Genomic DNA, 6,348 nt, shown 5'->3' with positions numbered 1-6,348 from the left:
CAGAATGCACTGGCAAAGCAGAATCCCACTTCACCCCAGCAGCTCAGCTTTGGCAGGTGGGTGGGATCAACTACCTACCAGCCACCTGGCACCAGAATGACATCAGAGGATTGACGGGTGAGATGCCTGGTCCACCTGCCAAAATTGGCCCATGGGGTGGGGGAGATAAAATCTGGGCCCTTGGGGCCAAAAATATCACTTACCCCTGACCTAGTACATTTTTCCGATGAAAATAGGGACATCCTATTCTGCATCAGGAAGATTCTCCCCTATTTAATCTTGCCGTACACATAGACATCTTACACACGTAGACATCTGTCACCTTGAACCAATTACAACCTTTCTGCCTAAGCTACCTCAGAGGAACGTTATAAAGAAAAAATATGCAAGGGACATGATAATGTACAACGCCTTCAACAGATAAGGGTGCTCATCAATGGTTCCTCTTCATCCTGGAGAAGAGTGACTAGTGGGGTGCCACAGGGTTCTGTCTTGGGCCCGGTCTTATTCAACATCTTTATCAACGACTTGGATGATGGACTCAAGGGCATCCTGATCAAATTTGCAGATGACCCCAAACTGGGAGGGGTGGCTAATACCCCAGAGGACAGGATCACACTTCAAAACGACCTTGACAGATTAGAGAACTGGGCCAAAACAAACAAGATGAATTTTAACAGGGAGAAATGTAAAGTATTGCACTTGGGCAAAAAAAATGAGAGGCACAAATACAAGATGGGTGACACCTGGCTTGAGAGCAGTACATGTGAAAAGGATCTAGGAGTCTTGGTTGACCACAAACTTGACATGAGCCAACAGTGTGATGCGGCAGCTAAAAAAGCCAATGCAATTCTGGGCTGCATCAATAGGAGTATAGCATCTAGATCAAGGGAAGTAATAGTGCCACTGTATTCTGCTCTGGTCAGACCTCACCTGGAGTACTGTGTCCAGTTCCGGGCACCACAGTTCAAGAAGGACATTGACAAACTGGAACGTGTCCAGAGGAGGGCAACCAAAATGGTCAAAGGCCTGGAAACGATGCCTTATGAGGAACGGCTAAGGGAGCTGGGCATGTTTAGCCTGGAGAAGAGGTGGTTAAGGGGTGATATGATAGCCATGTTCAAATATATAAAAGGATGTCACATAGAGGAGGGAGAAAGGTTGTTTTCTGCTGCTCCAGAGAAGCGGACACGGAGCAATGGTTCCAAACTACAAAAAAGAAGATTCCACCTAAACATTAGGAAGAACTTCCTGACAGTAAGAGCTGTTCGACAGTGGAATTTGCTGCCAAGGAGTATGGTGGAGTCTCCTTCTTTGGAGGTCTTTAAGCAGAGGCTTGACAACCATATGTCAGGAGTGCTCTGGTGGTGTTTCCTGCTTGGCAGGGGGTTGGACTCGATGGCCCTTGTGGTCTCTTCCAACTCTATGATTCTATGATTCTATAAAGGGAACAAAATAAAATTTTAGCTGTAAAAAAAGGTGAAGGACCCCTGGACGGTTAAGTCCACTCAAAGGCGACTATGGGGTTGTGGCGTTCATCTCTCTTTCAGGCCCAGGAAGCTGGCATTTGTCCACAGATAGCTTTCCAGGTCATGAGGCCAGCATGAGTAAACCGCCTCTGGCACAACGGAAACCAAAGAGCATGAAAATGCTGTTTACCTTCCTGCCGCAGCAGTACCTATTTATCTACTTGCACTGGCATGCTTTTGAACTGCTAGGCTGGCAGAAGCTGGGACACAGCAACGGGAGTTCACCCCATCAAGGGGATTCGAACTGCCGACCTTCTGATCAGCAAGCCCAAGAGGCTCAGTGGTTTAGACAACAGCACCACCCTCTCCCTCTGAATTTTAGGTGCCTTGAGTTGCTGTCAGGGAAAAAGGCGGGAAATAACAACAACAACAACAACAACGAGAATGATCAGGAACATACCAGAGAGTAAATCCTATTGAACTCAGTGGGGCTTAGTTCTGAGTAAAAATGCTTAGAATTGCAGTGTAAGACTGCCTGCTTTCCAGTAGCCACTACGAGGTGCCCTAGGGAGGAGGGTGGCAGCAGCGGCCACAGAGAGACCATGGTGAAGGCATGGAGAGGCCACAGAGGCAATGGTGTGCTCCCTCGCAGCCACCACTGCTGCTGCCAGCATCACTCTGGACAAGCGCCAGCTCTTCCTCCTCCCCAAGCTCAGCGGTGGTGGTAATGGCAAGGGAAATAGGGACTTTCCGGGATCAAATCAGAAGCCGGGATGGCTTTTGTAATTCCGAGACTGTCCCTGAAAAATAGGGACTCTTGGAGGGTACGAGAACCACATATGGCACTTGGGACTCCTTGGAGAAAAAGGTGGGATATAAATGCAATCAGTCCGTCAGTCAAAAGATTAAGAAGGGGGGGGGGCAGAACGCAAATTGCAATTGGCCACAGACCTTGAAAGGGACCACAGAAAGTGTTGGCTGTACTAACTTGCTGCAATGTTGTTCTTTAGTCGTTTAGTCATGTCCGACTCTTCGTGACCCCATGGACCAGAGCACGCCAGGCACTCCTGTCTTCCATTGCCTCCCGCAGTTTGGTCAAACTCATGCTGGTAGCTTCGAGAACACTGTCCAGCCATCTTGTCCTCTGTCGTCCCCTTCTCCTTGTGCCCTCCATCTTTCCCAACATCAGGGTCTTTTCCAGGGAGTCTTCTCTTCTCATGAGGTGGCCAAAGTATTGGAGCCTCAGCTTCAGGATCTGTCCTTCCAATGAGCATTCAGGGCTGATTTCCTTAAGAATGGATAGGTTTGATCTTCTTGCAGTCCATGGGACTCTCAAGAGTCTCCTCCAGCACCATAATTCAAAAACATCAATTCTTCGGCGATCAGCCTTCTTTTTGGTCCAGCTCTCACTTCCATACATCACTACTGGGAAAACCATAGCTTTAACTATATGGACCTTTGTTGGCAAGCTGATGTCTCTGCTTTTTAAGATGCAATATATCACCCTAAATTTCTCCGGTGGAGACGTAACCTCAAGAGCTGCTGTGCCTTTAATTTCTGAGCGCCAAGCCAAACTTCACAGCAATTCCACCAACTCCTTGCTTGGAACAGCGGCTGACTGCATAACCTTTGGAGACTGTAATTGGGAGTGAGTCTCTTTTCTGCTGTGAGTGAGGAGCCTGGGGAAAACAAGCGTCCTTTAAAAACAAAAGAGGGCTATTATTGTCACCACCGGCTCTCTCGAATCATTACTGGCTTATTTACTTATATTTTTGCAAGTGGGTTCAAAGCAGCAATTCTCGTGCCTCTCTTTCCCCCCCGCCAGCCTTTTCTGGGGGAACCTGGGGTTGCTCTGTGGTACATCCCTGGATTGAGGTATGAATGCATTGGATGGATGTACAACCTTCTGGGCTCAATCGGCCTTATTGGGAGCAAGCACTTCTTCCTGTTTGCAGCTGATTGGCTGGTCCTTGTGAGGATAGGAAGCTGCCTCTCCTTCCTGAATGGACAAGCGTTTTAAGATTTAACATAAGACGTTCCAAGAGTTCTCTGGTTGGCTGCTGAGCCACTCTGTGGATTGCCATATCTGTCAACTGCCCCAGAAAAAACAGGAACACCCCATTTTTCCTCACAAGGGGACAGGAGCCAAAATGGCTACTGCGGTCTTGTGTGATTTCAGGCTGTACGTTTTGGGGGCATGGGACCAAAATAAGCATGGCCCCCCCCACAAGATCGCTGTACTTTTGGGGGGCAGCAGTCTTGCACAGCACCCAAAAATGTGCATTTTGGGGTGCCATGTAACCTGCAGCTGCAACTTTGCCAAAGTGCCCAGGCAGACTGCTTCCAGTAACAAGAGTTTGAGTGGCACTGGAGCAGCTGGCAAGGGGGGACACTAGTTCTGGTGGGCTGTGGGAAGGCAGCAGTGAATGTGCATCTTATCACGCTGCCTTTCCAAACTACTGCCCAAGATAAGTGCCCAGTGTGACTCATGATAGGGCTGGCCTTGGGCTGCACAGCCTCATTGCATTCAATATTTTTTTCTCTCCGCTGTATTTTGAAAACAAAGACATGTACAAGGTTGCAGCAATTACTGGAGGTGGATAGCACTGACTGGCTAGTCTCCATCTCACCATCAAAATCTCTCTACAATCCCTAGGGCTATTTTCTAACTCCCCCCGCCCCAAACCAAGTTTCCTTGTTTAGAAGCAGGGGGAAATAAGCTGAATGGTGAACATATAAACAGGTAAAGCTACCTTTAATTAAACATAGCAGCAAAAAGTGGAGGAAGAATTAGGTGGAACCGAACTTGGAAGAAAGAGTGTGCATCTGACGTATAAATTTTGATGCCAGAAAGGATCTGAGCTTGTTAACCACTGCTGGTTTTTAAAAAATCACATCTGTCTTCAACACTGTTTTTTAAAAAAGCAATTGTCTCCTCCGGCCTAGAAACTCCACCAAGATTAGAATTCAAGGTTACCTGTTGAAATAAATGAGCGAAGGTTCCATGAGACAAAATAAAGTACTTGCTCACACAAGGCATAAGGAACATACAGGATTCACTGGGGAAGGGTCATAGCTCAGTGGGCAGAGCATCCGCTTTGCATGCAGAAGGTCCCAGGTTCAATCCCTGGCGTCTCTAGACAGGGCTGGGAGAGAGTCGCTTCCTGAAACCTTCAAGAGTTCTGCCAGTCAGTGTAGACGATACCAATCTGAATCACGCAGTACGGTATTGCGTAAACAACAAAAAGACCCAAGGCCTGAAAATTGACTTCTTGTTGTTGATGCCCCGTTGCCAAGGAACCATATCGCTGTGCGTTCTTCCTCCCGACTCAATACCAGGCAGTTTCCTGTGTTCTTATAAGGTGCCATTTATTTCCAATGGCCTCGCTCTTGAACAGTTCCTGCTCCTTTCAGGAAGGTTTCAGCAGCAGAACCTCTTGACCCTGAAGTATCAGTTCTGACTGGCAGCGGTTGCCCAAGAAGTCAAGCACGGCTCTTTTCAAGCCTCGCTCCCCGCTGCTCTTTTCCGCAGAGCTACTGAGGAGGCAAAAACCTTCTGTACACAAAGCACCCGCTCTCCCCAAAGCAACAGCCCCTTCAGAACTTGGCCAGCACGATCCGAGTGTCACACCTGAGATCAGGAATGAATAATACGAAGACCCCGTGCCCTGGCCATGCGGTCTGCATCTGGGGACGCCACTACCTGCAAACCATCATCCTAGTCATAGTTACCCGTTTGTACTTTCCATCTTGTTGAACATTTGGGATTGTTTGCTGTCTGGCAGATGGAAAGAAGAGAGACAGCTTACGAGTGACAAGTCAGTTTCTCTCCTTTCCCACACAAGCGAACTCTCTGCTTTTGGTCACGCTGCACCCCTCATCTTGATAACAGCTGTGGGATCCTGGTTTTGGGTGGGTAGGTGGGTGGGAAGAGCTTGAAACTAGTAAAAATAAGAGAGAAAGAAACCCTGTCATCCTGTAAGGTGTCAAAAACACAGGGATCTGTATGTAATCATCACGAGACCCCATTCAGATCCACCTACAGTGGTACCTCGGGTTACATACACTTCAGGTTACATACGCTTCAGGATACAGACTCCGCCAACCCAGAAATAGTATCTCAGGTTAAGAACTTTGCTTCAGGATGAGAACAGAAATCGTGCTCCGGCGGTGCGGCGGCAGCAGGAGGCCCCATTAGCTAAAGTGGTGCCTCAGGTTAAGAACAGTTTCAGGTTAAGAACGGACCTCCGGAACGAATTAAGTACTTAACCTGAGGTACCACTGTATTATGGAGGCTTCAACCAGGACCCCACAGAGGGTATGGATATACTCAGGGCCCCAAGGCTTTTAGGAATTAGGAAGGTCCAACACGCACCCCTGCGACTGACATGGGAGATTTACAGTCAAATCTGACAATGCATATTCTTGCAAGTTAGCATGGGAAGGGAGAAGACCACAGAGCCACATTGCTGATAGGCAGACCCAGAAATGTAATTGCTAGAGAGAACTTTATGTGATGTCATTTCCCCTCCTCTCTTGGGCAGGAAATATGGAAGTAGTATTTCCTGTTCCTTCCCGCTCTCTTTTTTCTCTTCCACCACCAGCAATGGGAGCACACACAGATCCAACTGCACCAGCATCAGGCATATACCTGAGGCTGCCTATACTGTAGATAGAAGTCTTTTGCCTGCATTTATTTTGCTGCTGCTGCTGCTGCTGCTGCGAACTAACACATGACTGTAAGTAAATAATACTTTAAACTTACTTCTCAGTCTGTTGTCCGATTCTTTCTTAAGCGGGGTGAGAAAGGGGCAGCTGTAGAGCCAGCTTGCTTTGCAACTGGACTTAATTAAAAGAAAGCTATACTTTTGGTCCTATA

Source organism: Podarcis filfolensis (genome assembly GCF_964270895.1).
Source record: "Podarcis filfolensis genome assembly, chromosome: 15".
Taxonomy (NCBI): Eukaryota; Metazoa; Chordata; class Lepidosauria; order Squamata; family Lacertidae; genus Podarcis; species Podarcis filfolensis.
The sequence above is the reverse complement of the archived record's forward strand: the minus strand, read 5'-3'. Positions refer to the sequence as shown.